Here is a 16,092-nt window from a genome sequence, read left to right as displayed (position 1 = left end):
ATAAAATTTTATTTTAGTAGTATAAGATTTGGAAAAGTTCGTAGTAAGTGTGGGAATAAAGGATAAAAATATCTTAAAAAAATGTAAAAAAAAAGAAAAGAAAAATATATTTAAAAAGTTCTTAGTTTCGAGACTCGAACTGAAGACCAGCAAAACTAGATGGCTCGTGCTGCCGATCTGGCCACGAAGCATCGTACCCGCAGCGCGTCTGAATGGTCTAAGACTCTCATTATGATTATCCACTAAAAGTTTTAACGTGGTGTCATTCTGGTCTAAACGCACAATGTTTTGAATAGGAATGAATTCTGCGCATGTGCGTGAACTCGACTCCTAAAATTTCTTTTGAATATAGAAATATTTTGACATAAAATTTTATTTTAGTAGTATAAGATTTGGAAAAGTTCGTAGTAAGTGTGGGAATAAAAGATAAAAATATCTAAAAAAAATGTAAAAAAAAGAAAAGAAAAATATATTTAAAAAGTTCTCAGTTTCGAGACTCGAACTGAAGACCTTCAAAACTAGATGGCTCGTGCTGCCGATCTGGCCACGAAGCTTCGTGCCCGCAGCGCGTCTGAATGGTCTAAGACTCTCATTATGATTATCCACTAAAAGTTTTAACGTGGTGTCATTCTGGTCTAAAAGCACAATGTTTTGAATAGGAATGAATTCTGCGCATGTGCGTGAAGTCGACTCCTAAAATTTCTCTTGAATATAGAAATATTTTGACATAAAATTTTATTTTAGTAGTATAAGATTTGGAAAAGTTCGTAGTAAGTGTGGGAATAAAGGATAAAAATATCTAAAAAAAACGTAAAAAAAAGAAAAGAAAAATATATTTAAAAAGTTCTCAGTTTTGAGACTCGAACTGAAGACCAGCAAAACTAGATGGCTCGTGCTGCCGATCTATCCACGAAGCTTCGTACCCGCAGCGCGTCTGAATGGTCTAAGACTCTCATTATGATTATCCACTAAAAGTTTTAACGTGGTGCCATTCTGGTCTAAAAGCACAATGTTTTGAATAGGAATGAATTCTGCGCATGTGCGTGAAGTCGACTTCTAAAATTTCTCTTGAATATAGAAATATTTTGATATAAAATTTTATTTTAGTAGTATAAGATTTGGAAAAGTTCGTAGTAAGTGTGGGAATAAAGGATAAAAATATCTTAAAAAAATGTAAAAAAAAGAAAAGAAAAATATATTTAAAAAGTTCTCAGTTTCGAGACTCGAACTGAAGACCAGCAAAACTAGATGGCTCGTACTGCCGATCTGGCCACGAAGCTTCGTACCCACAGCGCGTGTGAATGGTCTAAGACTCTCATTATGATTATCCACTAAAGGTTTTAACTTGGTGTCATTCTGGTCTAAATGCACAATGTTTTGAATAGGAATGAATTCTGCGCATGTGCGTGAACTCGACTCCTAAAATTTCTCATGAATATAGAAATATTTTGACATAAAATTTTATTTTAGTAGTATAAGATTTGGAAAAGTTCGTAGTAAGTGTGGGAATAAAGGATAAAAATATCTAAAAAAAATGTAAAAAAAAGAAAAGAAAAATATATTGAAAAATTTCTCAGTTTCGAGACTCGAACTGAAGACCAGCAAAACTAGATGGCTCGTGCTGCCGATCTGGCCACGAAGCTTCGTGCCCGCAGCGCGTCTGAATGGTCTAAGACTCTCATTATGATTATCCACTAAAAGTTTTAACGTGGTGTCATTCTGGTCTAAAAGCACAATGTTTTGAATAGGAATGAATTCTGCGCATGTGCGTGAACTCGACTCCTAAAATTTCTCTTGAATATAGAAATATTTTGACATGAAATTTTATTTTACTAGTATAAGATTTGGAAAAGTTCGTAGTAAGTGTGGGAATAAAGGATAAAAATATCTAAAAAAAATGTAAAAAAAATAAAAGAAAAATATATTTAAAAAGTTCTCAGTTTCGAGACTCGAACTGAAGACCAGCAAAACTAGATGGCTCGTGCAGCCGATCTGACCACGAAGCTTCGTACCCGCAGCGCGTCTGAATGGTCTAAGACTCTCATTATGATTATCCACTAAAAGTTTTAACGTGGTGTCATTCTGGTCTAAAAGCACAATGTTTTGAATAGGAATGAATTCTGCGCATGTGCGTGAACTCGACTCCTAAAATTTCTCTTGAATATAGAAATATTTTGACATAAAATTTTATTTTAGTAGTATAAGATTTGTAAAAGTTCGTAGTAAGTGTGGGAATAAAGGATAAAAATATCTAAAATAAAACTTAAAAAAAAGGAAAGAAAAATATATTTAAAAAGTTCTCAGTTTCGAGACTCGAACTGAAGACCAGCAAAACTAGATGGCACGTGCTGCCGATCTGGCCACGAAGCTTCGTGCCCGCAGCGCGTCTGAATGGTCTAAGACTCTCATTATGATTATCCACTAAAAGTTTTAACGTGGTGTCATTCTGGTCTAAAAGCACAATGTTTTGAATAGGAATGAATTCTGCGCATGTGCGTGAACTCGACTCCTAAAATTTCTCATGAATATAGAAATATTTTGACATAAAATTTTATTTTAGTAGTATAAGATTTGGAAAAGTTCGTAGTAAGTGTGGGAATAAAGGATAAAAATATCTAAAAAAAATGTAAAAAAAAGAAAAGAAAAATATATTGAAAAATTTCTCAGTTTCGAGACTCGAACTGAAGACCAGCAAAACTAGATGGCTCGTGCTGCCGATCTGGCCACGAAGCTTCGTGCCCGCAGCGCGTCTGAATGGTCTAAGACTCTCATTATGATTATCCACTAAAAGTTTTAACGTGGTGTCATTCTGGTCTGAAAGCACAATGTTTTGAATAGGAATGAATTCTGCGCATGTGCGTGAACTCGACTCCTAAAATTTCTCTTGAATATAGAAATATTTTGACATGAAATTTTATTTTACTAGTATAAGATTTGGAAAAGTTCGTAGTAAGTGTGGGAATAAAGGATAAAAATATCTAAAAAAAATGTAAAAAAAATAAAAGAAAAATATATTTAAAAACTTCTCAGTTTCGAGACTCGAACTGAAGACCAGCAAAACTAGATGGCTCGTGCAGCCGATCTGACCACGAAGCTTCGTACCCGCAGCGATTCTGAATGGTCTAAGACTCTCATTATGATTATCCACTAAAAGTTTTAACGTGGTGTCATTCTGGTCTAAAAGCACAATGTTTTGAATAGGAATGAATTCTGCGCATGTGCGTGAACTCGACTCCTAAAATTTCTCTTGAATATAGAAATATTTTGACATAAAATTTTATTTTAGTAGTATAAGATTTGGAAAAGTTCGTAGTAAGTGTGGGAATAAAGGATAAAAATATCTAAAATAAAACTTAAAAAAAAGGAAAGAAAAATATATTTAAAAAGTTCTCAGTTTCGAGACTCGAACTGAAGACCAGCAAAACTAGATGGCTCGTGCTGCCGATCTGGCCACGAAGCTTTGTACCCACAGCGCGTCTGAATGGTCTAAACTCTCATTATGATTATCCACTAAAAGTTTTAACGTGGTGTCATTCTGGTCTAAAAGCACAATGTTTTGAATAGGAATGAATTCTGCGCATGTGCGTGAACTCGACTCCTAAAATGTCTTTTGAATATAGAAATATTTTGACATAAAATTTTATTTTAGTAGTATAAGATTTGGAAAAGTTCGTAGTAAGTGTGGGAATAAAGGATAAAAATATCTTAAAAAAATGTAAAAAGAAGAAAAGAAAAATATATTTAAAAAGTTCTCAGTTTCGAGACTCGAACTGAAGACCAGCAAAACTAGATGGCTCGTACTGCCGATCTGGATACGAAGCTTCGTACCCACAGCGCGTGTGAATGGTCTAAGACTCTCATTATGATTATCCACTAAAGGTTTTAACTTGGTGTCATTCTGGTCTAAATGCACAATGTTTTGAATAGGAATGAATTCTGCGCATGTGCGTGAACTCGACTCCTAAAATTTCTCATGAATATAGAAATATTTTGACATAAAATTTTATTTTAGTAGTATAAGATTTGGAAAAGTTCGTAGTAAGTGTGGGAATAAAGGATAAAAATATCTAAAAAAAATGTAAAAAAAAGAAAAGAAAAATATATTGAAAAATTTCTCAGTTTCGAGACTCGAACTGAAGACCAGCAAAACTAGATGGCTCGTGCTGCCGATCTGGCCACGAAGCTTCGTGCCCGCAGCGCGTCTGAATGGTCTAAGACTCTCATTATGATTATCCACTAAAAGTTTTAACGTGGTGTCATTCTGGTCTAAAAGCACAATGTTTTGAATAGGAATGAATTCTGCGCATGTGCGTGAACTCGACTCCTAAAATTTCTCTTGAATATAGAAATATTTTGACATGAAATTTTATTTTACTAGTATAAGATTTGGAAAAGTTCGTAGTAAGTGTGGGAATAAAGGATAAAAATATCTAAAAAAAATGTAAAAAAAATAAAAGAAAAATATATTTAAAAAGTTCTCAGTTTCGAGACTCGAACTGAAGACCAGCAAAACTAGATGGCTCGTGCAGCCGATCTGACCACGAAGCTTCGTACCCGCAGCGCGTCTGAATGGTCTAAGACTCTCATTATGATTATCCACTAAAAGTTTTAACGTGGTGTCATTCTGGTCTAAAAGCACAATGTTTTGAATAGGAATGAATTCTGCGCATGTGCGTGAACTCGACTCCTAAAATTTCTCTTGAATATAGAAATATTTTGACATAAAATTTTATTTTAGTAGTATAAGATTTGGAAAAGTTCGTAGTAAGTGTGGGAATAAAGGATAAAAATATCTAAAATAAAACTTAAAAAAAAGGAAAGAAAAATATATTTAAAAAGTTCTCAGTTTCGAGACTCGAACTGAAGACCAGCAAAACTAGATGGCACGTGCTGCCGATCTGGCCACGAAGCTTCGTGCCCGCAGCGCGTCTGAATGGTCTAAGACTCTCATTATGATTATCCACTAAAAGTTTTAACGTGGTGTCATTCTTGTCTAAAAGCACAATGTTTTGAATAGGAATGAATTCTGCGCATGTGCGTGAACTCGACTCCTAAAATTTCTCTTGAATATAGAAATATTTTGACATAAAATTTTATTTTAGTAGTATAAGATTTGGAAAAGTTCGTAGTAAGTGTGGGAATAAAGGATAAAAATATCTAAAAAAAATGTAAAAAAAATAAAATAAAAATATATTTAAAAAGTTCTCAGTTTCGAGACTCGAACTGAAGACCAGCAAAACTAGATGGCTCGTGCAGCCGATCTGACCACGAAGCTTCGTACCCGCAGCGCGTCTGAATGGTCTAAGACTCTCATTATGATTATCCACTAAAAGTTTTAACTTGGTGTCATTCTGGTCTAAAAGCACAATGTTTTGAATAGGAATGAATTCTGCGCATGTGCGTGAACTCGACTCCTAAAATTTCTCTTGAATATAGAAATATTTTGACATAAAATTTTATTTTAGTAGTATAAGATTTGGAAAAGTTCGTAGTAAGTGTGGGAATAAAGGATAAAAATATCTTAAAAAAATGTAAAAAAAAAAAGAAAAATATATTTAAAAAGTTCTCAGTTTCGAGACTCGAACTGAAGACCAGCAAAACTAGATGGCTCGTGCTGCCGATCTGGCCACGAAGCTTCGTACCCACAGCGCGTGTGAATGGTCTAAGACTCTCATTATGATTATCCACTAAAAGTTTTAACTTGGTGTCATTCTGGTCTAAAAGCACAATGTTTTGAATAGAAATGAATTCTGCGCATGTGCGTGAACTCGACTCCTAAAATTTCTCATGAATATAGAAATATTTTGACATAAAATTTTATTTTAGTAGTATAAGATTTGGAAAAGTTCGTAGTAAGTGTGGGAATAAAGGATAAAAATATCTAAAAAAAATGTTAAAAAAAAGAAAAGAAAAATATATTGAAAAATTTCTCAGTTTCGAGACTCGAACTGAAGACCAGCAAAACTAGATGGCTCGTGCTGCCGATCTGGCCACGAAGCTTCGTGCCCGCAGCGCGTCTGAATGGTCTAAGACTCTCATTATGATTATCCACTAAAAGTTTTAACGTGGTGTCATTCTGGTCTAAAAGCACAATGTTTTGAATAGGAATGAATTCTGCGCATGTGCGTGAACTCGACTCCTAAAATTTCTCATGAATATAGAAATATTTTGACATAAAATTTTATTTTAGTAGTATAAGATTTGGAAAAGTTCGTAGTAAGTGTGGGAATAAAGGATAAAAATATCTAAAAAAAATGTAAAAAAAAGAAAAGAAAAATATATTGAAAAATTTCTCAGTTTCGAGACTCGAACTGAAGACCAGCAAAACTAGATGGCTCGTGCTGCCGATCTGGCCACGAAGCTTCGTGCCCGCAGCGCGTCTGAATGGTCTAAGACTCTCATTATGATTATCCACTAAAAGTTTTAACGTGGTGTCATTCTGGTCTAAAAGCACAATGTTTTGAATAGGAATGAATTCTGCGCATGTGCGTGAACTCGACTCCTAAAATTTCTCTTGAATATAGAAATATTTTGACATGAAATTTTATTTTACTAGTATAAGATTTGGAAAAGTTCGTAGTAAGTGTGGGAATAAAGGATAAAAATATCTAAAAAAAATGTAAAAAAAATAAAAGAAAAATATATTTAAAAACTTCTCAGTTTCGAGACTCGAACTGAAGACCAGCAAAACTAGATGGCTCGTGCAGCCGATCTGACCACGAAGCTTCGTACCCGCAGCGATTCTGAATGGTCTAAGACTCTCATTATGATTATCCACTAAAAGTTTTAACGTGGTGTCATTCTGGTCTAAAAGCACAATGTTTTGAATAGGAATGAATTCTGCGCATGTGCGTGAACTCGACTCCTAAAATTTCTCTTGAATATAGAAATATTTTGACATAAAATTTTATTTTAGTAGTATAAGATTTGGAAAAGTTCGTAGTAAGTGTGGGAATAAAGAATAAAAATATCTAAAATAAAACTTAAAAAAAAGGAAAGAAAAATATATTTAAAAAGTTCTCAGTTTCGAGACTCGAACTGAAGACCAGCAAAACTAGATGGCACGTGCTGCCGATCTGGCCACGAAGCTTCGTGCCCGCAGCGCGTCTGAATGGTCTAAGACTCTCATTATGATTATCCACTAAAAGTTTTAACGTGGTGTCATTCTGGTCTAAAAGCACAATGTTTTGAATAGGAATGAATTCTGCGCATGTGCGTGAACTCGACTCCTAAAATTTCTCTTGAATATAGAAATATTTTGACATAAAATTTTATTTTAGTAGTATAAGATTTGGAAAAGTTCGTAGTAAGTGTGGGAATAAAGGATAAAAATATCTTAAAAAAATGTAAAAAAAAGAAAAGAAAAATATATTTAAAAAGTTCTCAGTTTCGAGACTCGAACTGAAGACCAGCAAAACTAGATGGCTCGTGCTGCCGATCTGGCCACGAAGCTTCGTACCCACAGCGCGTGTGAATGGTCTAAGACTCTCATTATGATTATCCACTAAAAGTTTTAACTTGGTGTCATTCTGGTCTAAAAGCACAATGTTTTGAATAGGAATGAATTCTGCGCATGTGCGTGAACTCGACTCCTAAAATTTCTTTTGAATATAGAAATATTTTGACATAAAATTTTATTTTAGTAGTATAAGATTTGGAAAAGTTCGTAGTAAGTGTGGGAATAAAGGATAAAAATATCTAAAAAAAATGTAAAAAAAATAAAAGAAAAATATATTTAAAAAGTTCTCAGTTTCGAGACTTGAACTGAAGACCAGCAAAACTAGATGGCTCGTGCAGCCGATCTGACCACGAAGCTTCGTACCCGCAGCGCGTCTGAATGGTCTAAGACTCTCATTATGATTATCCACTAAAAGTTTTAACTTGGTGTCATTCTGGTCTAAAAGCACAATGTTTTGAATAGGAATGAATTCTACGCATGTGCGTGAACTCGACTCCTAAAATTTCTCTGGAATATAGAAATATTTTGACATAAAATTTTATTTTAGTAGTATAAGATTTGGAAAAGTTCGTAGTAAGTGTGGGAATAAAGGATAAAAATATCTAAAATAAAACTTAAAAAAAAGGAAAGAAAAATATATTTAAAAAGTTCTCAGTTTCGAGACTCGAACTGAAGACCAGCAAAACTAGATGGCGCGTGCTGCCGATCTGGCCACGAATCTTCGAACCCACAGTGCGTCTGAATGGTCTAAGACTCTCATTATGATTATCCACTAAAAGTTATAACGTGGTGTCATTCTGGTCTAAAACCACAATGTTTTGAATAGGAATGAATTCTGCGCATGTGCGTGAACTCGACTCCTAAAATTTCTCATGAATATAGAAATATTTTGACATAAAATTTTATTTTAGTAGTATAAGATTTGGAAAAGTTCGTAGTAAGTGTGGGAATAAAGGATAAAAATATCTAAAAAAAATGTAAAAAAAAAGAAAAGAAAAATATATTGAAAAATTTCTCAGTTTCGAGACTCGAACTGAAGACCAGCAAAACTAGATGGCTCGTGCTGCCGATCTCGCCACGAAGCTTCGTGCCCGCAGCGCGTCTGAATGGTCTAAGACTCTCATTATGATTATCCACTAAAAGTTTTAACGTGGTGTCATTCTGGTCTAAAAGCACAATGTTTTGAATAGGAATGAATTCTGCGCATGTGCGTGAACTCGACTCCTAAAATTTCTCTTGAATATAGAAATATTTTGACATAAAATTTTATTTTAGTAGTATAAGATTTGGAAAAGTTCGTAGTAAGTGTGGGAATAAAGGATAAAAATATCTAAAATAAAACTTAAAAAAAAGGAAAGAAAAATATATTTAAAAAGTTCTCAGTTTCGAGACTCGAACTGAAGACCAGCAAAACTAGATGGCACGTGCTGCCGATCTGGCCACGAAGCTTCGTGCCCGCAGCGCGTCTGAATGGTCTAAGACTCTCATTATGATTATCCACTAAAAGTTTTAACGTGGTGTCATTCTGGTCTAAAAGCACAATGTTTTGAATAGGAATGAATTCTGCGCATGTGCGTGAACTCGACTCCTAAAATTTCTCTTGAATATAGAAATATTTTGACATAAAATTTTATTTTAGTAGTATAAGATTTGGAAAAGTTCGTAGTAAGTGTGGGAATAAAGGATAAAAATATCTTAAAAAAATGTAAAAAAAAGAAAAGAAAAATATATTTAAAAAGTTCTCAGTTTCGAGACTCGAACTGAAGACCAGCAAAAGTAGATGGCTCGTGCTGCCGATCTGGCCACGAAGCTTCGTACCCACAGCGCGTGTGAATGGTCTAAGACTCTCATTATGATTATCCACTAAAAGTTTTAACTTGGTGTCATTCTGGTCTAAAAGCACAATGTTTTGAATAGGAATGAATTCTGCGCATGTGCGTGAACTCGACTCCTAAAATTTCTTTTGAATATAGAAATATTTTGACATAAAATTTTATTTTAGTAGTATAAGATTTGGAAAAGTTCGTAGTAAGTGTGGGAATAAAGGATAAAAATATCTAAAAAAAATGTAAAAAAAAGAAAAGAAAAATATATTGAAAAATTTCTCAGTTTCGAGACTCGAACTGAAGACCAGCAAAACTAGATGGCTCGTGCTGCCGATATGGCCACGAAGCTTCGTGCCCGCAGCGCGTCTGAATGGTCTAAGACTCTCATTATGATTATCCACTAAAAGTTTTAACGTGGTGTCATTCTGGTCTAAAAGCACAATGTTTTGAATAGGAATGAATTCTGCGCATGTGCGTGAACTCGACTCCTAAAATTTCTCTTGAATATAGAAATATTTTGACATGAAATTTTATTTTACTAGTATAAGATTTGGAAAAGTTCGTAGTAAGTGTGGGAATAAAGGATAAAAATATCTAAAAAAAATGTAAAAAAAATAAAAGAAAAATATATTTAAAAAGTTCTCAGTTTCGAGACTCGAACTGAAGACCAGCAAAACTAGATGGCTCGTGCAGCCGATCTGACCACGAAGCTTCGTACCCGCAGCGCGTCTGAATGGTCTAAGACTCTCATTATGATTATCCACTAAAAGTTTTAACTTGGTGTCATTCTGGTCTAAAAGCACAATGTTTTGAATAGGAATGAATTCTGCGCATGTGCGTGAACTCGACTCCTAAAATTTCTCTTGAATATAGAAATATTTTGACATAAAATTTTATTTTAGTAGTATAAGATTTGGAAAAGTTCGTAGTAAGTGTGGAAATAAAGGATAAAAATATCTTTAAAAAATGTAAAAAAAAGAAAAGAAAAATATATTTAAAAATTTCTCAGTTTCGAGACTCGAACTGAAAACCAGCAAAACCAGATGGCTCGTACTTCCGAACTGGCCACGAAGCTTCGTACCCACAGCGCGTGTGAATGGTCTAAGACTCTCATTATGATTATCCACTAAAAGTTTTAACTTGGTGTCATTCTGGTCTAAAAGCACAATGTTTTGAATAGGAATGAATTCTGCGCATGTGCGTGAACTCGACTCCTAAAATTTCTCTTGAATATAGAAATATTTTGACATAAAATTTTATTTTAGTAGTATAAGATTTGGAAAAGTTCGTAGTAAGTGTGGGAATAAAGGATAAAAATATCTTTAAAAAATGTAAAAAAAAAAGAAAAATATATTTAAAAAGTTCTCAGTTTCGAGACTCGAACTGAAGACCAGCAAAACTAGATGGCTCGTGCTGCCGATCTGGCCACGAAGCTTCGTACCCACAGCGCGTGTGAATGGTCTAAGACTCTCATTATGATTATCCACTAAAAGTTTTAACTTGGTGTCATTCTGGTCTAAAAGCACAATGTTTTGAATAGAAATGAATTCTGCGCATGTGCGTGAACTCGACTCCTAAAATTTCTCATGAATATAGAAATATTTTGACATAAAATTTTATTTTAGTAGTATAAGATTTGGAAAAATTCGTAGTAAGTGTGGGAATAAAGGATAAAAATATCTAAAAAAAATGTAAAAAAAAAGAAAAGAAAAATATATTGAAAAATTTCTCAGTTTCGAGACTCGAACTGAAGACCAGCAAAACTAGATGGCTCGTGCTGCCGATCTGGCCACGAAGCTTCGTGCCCGCAGCGCGTCTGAATGGTCTAAGACTCTCATTATGATTATCCACTAAAAGTTTTAACGTGGTGTCATTCTGGTCTAAAAGCAATATGTTTTGAATAGGAATGAATTCTGCGCATGTGCGTGAACTCGACTCCTAAAATTTCTCTTGAATATAGAAATATTTTGACATAAAATTTTATTTCAGTAGTATAAGATTTGGAAAAGTTCGTAGTAAGTGTGGGAATAAAGGATAAAAATATCTTTAAAAAATGTAAAAAAAAAAAGAAAAATATATTTAAAAAGTTCTCAGTTTCGAGACTCGAACTGAAGACCAGCAAAACTAGATGGCTCGTGCTGCCGATCTGGCCACGAAGCTTCGTACCCACAGCGCGTGTGAATGGTCTAAGACTCTCATTATGATTATCCACTAAAAGTTTTAACTTGGTGTCATTCTGGTCTAAAAGCACAATGTTTTGAATAGAAATGAATTCTGCGCATGTGCGTGAACTCGACTCCTAAAATTTCTCATGAATATAGAAATATTTTGACATAAAATTTTATTTTAGTAGTATAAGATTTGGAAAAGTTCGTAGTAAGTGTGGGAATAAAGGATAAAAATATCTAAAAAAAATGTAAAAAAAAAGAAAAGAAAAATATATTGAAAAATTTCTCAGTTTCGAGACTCGAACTGAAGACCAGCAAAACTAGATGGCTCGTGCTGCCGATCTGGCCACGAAGCTTCGTGCCCGCAGCGCGTCTGAATGGTCTAAGACTCTCATTATGATTATCCACTAAAAGTTTTAACGTGGTGTCATTCTGGTCTAAAAGCAATATGTTTTGAATAGGAATGAATTCTGCGCATGTGCGTGAACTCGACTCCTAAAATTTCTCTTGAATATAGAAATATTTTTACATAAAATTTTATTTTAGTAGTATAAGATTTGGAAAAGTTCGTAGTAAGTGTGGGAATAAAGGATAAAAATATCTAAAATAAAACTTAAAAAAAAGAAAAGAAAAATATATTTAAAAAGTTCTCAGTTTCGAGACTCGAACTGAAGACCAGCAAAACTAGATGGCACGTGCTGCCGATCTGGCCACGAAGCTTCGTGCCCGCAGCGCGTCTGAATGGTCTAAGACTCTCATTATGATTATCCACTAAAAGTTTTAACGTGGTGTCATTCTGGTCTAAAAGCACAATGTTTTGAATAGGAATGAATTCTGCGCATGTGCGTGAACTCGACTCCTAAAATTTCTCTTGAATATAGAAATATTTTGACATAAAATTTTATTTTAGTAGTATAAGATTTGGAAAAGTTCGTAGTAAGTGTGGGAATAAAGGATAAAAATATCTTAAAAAAATGTAAAAAAAAAGAAAAGAAAAATATATTTAAAAAGTTCTCAGTTTCGAGACTCGAACTGAAAACCAGCAAAACCAGATGGCTCGTACTTATGATCTGGCCACGAAGCTTCGTACCCACAGCGCGTGTGAATGGTCTAAGACTCTCATTATGATTATCCACTAAAAGTTTTAACTTGGTGTCATTCTTGTCTAAAAGCACAATGTTTTGAATAGGAATGAATTCTGCGCATGTGCGTGAACTCGACTCCTAAAATTTCTCTTGAATATAGAAATATTTTGACATAAAATTTTATTTTAGTAGTATAAGATTTGGAAAAGTTCGTAGTAAGTGTGGGAATAAAGAATAAAAATATCTTTAAAAAATGTAAAAAAAAAAAAGAAAAATATATTTAAAAAGTTCTCAGTTTCGAGACTCGAACTGAAGACCAGCAAAACTAGATGGCTCGTGCTGCCGATCTGGCCACGAAGCTTCGTACCCACAGCGCGTGTGAATGGTCTAAGACTCTCATTATGATTATCCACTAAAAGTTTTAACTTGGTGTCATTCTGGTCTAAAAGCACAATGTTTTGAATAGGAATGAATTCTGCGCATGTGCGTGAACTCGACTCCTAAAATTTGTCTTGAATATAGAAATATTTTGACATAAAATTTTATTTTAGTAGTATAAGATTTGGAAAAGTTCGTAGTAAGTGTGGGAATAAAGGATAAAAATATCTAAAATAAAACTTAAAAAAAAGGAAAGAAAAATATATTTAAAAAGTTCTCAGTTTCGAGACTCGAACTGAAGACCAGCAAAACTAGATGGCTCGTGCTGCCGATCTGGCCACGAATCTTCGAACCCACAGTGCGTCTGAATGGTCTAAGACTCTCATTATGATTATCCACTAAAAGTTATAACGTGGTGTCATTCTGGTCTAAAACCACAATGTTTTGAATAGGAATGAATTCTGCGCATGTGCGTGAACTCGACTCCTAAAATTTCTCATGAATATAGAAATATTTTGACATAAAATTTTATTTTAGTAGTATAAGATTTGGAAAATTTCGTAGTAAGTGTGGGAATAAAGGATAAAAATATCTAAAAAAAATGTAAAAAAAAGAAAAGAAAAATATATTGAAAAATTTCTCAGTTTCGAGACTCGAACTGAAGACCAGCAAAACTAGATGGCTCGTGCTGCCGATCTCGCCACGAAGCTTCGTGCCCGCAGCGCGTCTGAATGGTCTAAGACTCTCATTATGATTATCCACTAAAAGTTTTAACGTGGTGTCATTCTGGTCTAAAAGCACAATGTTTTGAATAGGAATGAATTCTGCGCATGTGCGTGAACTCGACTCCTAAAATTTCTCTTGAATATAGAAATATTTTGACATGAAATTTTATTTTACTAGTATAAAATTTGGAAAAGTTCGTAGTAAGTGTGGGAATAAAGGATAAAAATATCTAAAAAAAATGTAAAAAAAATAAAAGAAAAATATATTTAAAAACTTCTCAGTTTCGAGACTCGAACTGAAGACCAGCAAAACTAGATGGCTCGTGCAGCCGATCTGACCACGAAGCTTCGTACCCGCAGCGCGTCTGAATGGTCTAAGACTCTCATTATGATTATCCACTAAAAGTTTTAACGTGGTGTCATTCTGGTCTAAAAGCACAATGTTTTGAATAGGAATGAATTCTGCGCATGTGCGTGAATTCGTCTCCTAAAATTTGTCTTGAATATAGAAATATTTTGACATAAAATTTTATTTTAGTAGTATAAGATTTGGAAAAGTTCGTAGTAAGTGTGGGAATAAAGGATAAAAATATCTAAAATAAAACTTAAAAAAAAGGAAAGAAAAATATATTTAAAAAGTTCTCAGTTTCGAGACTCGAACTGAAGACCAGCAAAACTAGATGGCGCGTGCTGCCGATCTGGCCACGAATCTTCGAACCCACAGTGCGTCTGAATGGTCTAAGACTCTCATTATGATTATCCACTAAAAGTTATAACGTGGTGTCATTCTGGTCTAAAACCACAATGTTTTGAATAGGAATGAATTCTGCGCATGTGCGTGAACTCGACTCCTAAAATTTCTCATGAATATAGAAATATTTTGACATAAAATTTTATTTTAGTAGTATAAGATTTGGAAAAGTTCGTAGTAAGTGTGGGAATAAAGGATAAAAATATCTAAAAAAAATGTAAAAAAAAGAAAAGAAAAATATATTGAAAAATTTCTCAGTTTCGAGACTCGAACTGAAGACCAGCAAAACTAGATGGCTCGTGCTGCCGATCTGGCCACGAAGCTTCGTGCCCGCAGCGCGTCTGAATGGTCTAAGACTCTCATTATGATTATCCACTAAAAGTTTTAACGTGGTGTCATTCTGGTCTAAAAGCACAATGTTTTGAATAGGAATGAATTCTGCGCATGTGCGTGAATTCGACTCCTAAAATTTCTCTTGAATATAGAAATATTTTGACATGAAATTTTATTTTACTAGTATAAAATTTGGAAAAGTTCGTAGTAAGTGTGGGAATAAAGGATAAAAATATCTAAAAAAAATGTAAAAAAAATAAAAGAAAAATATATTTAAAAACTTCTCAGTTTCGAGACTCGAACTGAAGACCAGCAAAACTAGATGGCTCGTGCAGCCGATCTGACCACGAAGCTTCGTACCCGCAGCGCGTCTGAATGGTCTAAGACTCTCATTATGATTATCCACTAAAAGTTTTAACGTGGTGTCATTCTGGTCTAAAAGCACAATGTTTTGAATAGGAATGAATTCTGCGCATGTGCGTGAACTCGACTCCTAAAATTTGTCTTGAATATAGAAATATTTTGACATAAAATTTTATTTTAGTAGTATAAGATTTGGAAAAGTTCGTAGTAAGTGTGGGAATAAAGGATAAAAATATCTAAAATAAAACTTAAAAAAAGGAAAGAAAAATATATTTAAAAAGTTCTCAGTTTCGAGACTCGAACTGAAGACCAGCAAAACTAGATGGCGCGTGCTGCCGATCTGGCCACGAATCTTCGAACCCACAGTGCGTCTGAATGGTCTAAGACTCTCATTATGATTATCCACTAAAAGTTATAACGTGGTGTCATTCTGGTCTAAAACCACAATGTTTTGAATAGGAATGAATTCTGCGCATGTGCGTGAACTCGACTCCTAAAATTTCTCTTGAATATAGAAATATTTTGACATAAAATTTTATTTTAGTAGTATAAGATTTGGAAAAGTTCGTAGTAAGTGTGGGAATAAAGGATAAAAATATCTAAAATAAAACTTTAAAAAAAGAAAAGAAAAATATATTGAGAAAGTTCTCAGTTTCCATACTCGAAATGAAGACCAGCAAAACTAGATGGCTCGTGCTGCCGATCTGGCCACGAAGCTTCGTACCCTCAGCGCGTCTGAATGGTCTAAGACTCTCATTATGATTATACACTAAAAGTTTTAACGTGGTGTCATTCTGGTCTAAAAGCACAATGTTTTGAATAGGAATGAATTCTGCGCATGTGCGTGAACTCGACTCCTAAAATTTCTCTTGAATATAGAAATATTTTGACATAAAATTTTATTTTAGTAGTATACGATTTAAAAAAGTTCGTAGTAAGTGTGGGAATAAAGGATAAAAATATCTAAAATAAAACTTTAAAAAAAGAAAAGAAAAATATATTGA

Source organism: Argiope bruennichi, chromosome 1 (genome assembly GCF_947563725.1).
Source record: "Argiope bruennichi chromosome 1, qqArgBrue1.1, whole genome shotgun sequence".
NCBI lineage: Eukaryota > Metazoa > Arthropoda > Arachnida > Araneae > Araneidae > Argiope > Argiope bruennichi.
The sequence above is the reverse complement of the archived record's forward strand: the minus strand, read 5'-3'. Positions refer to the sequence as shown.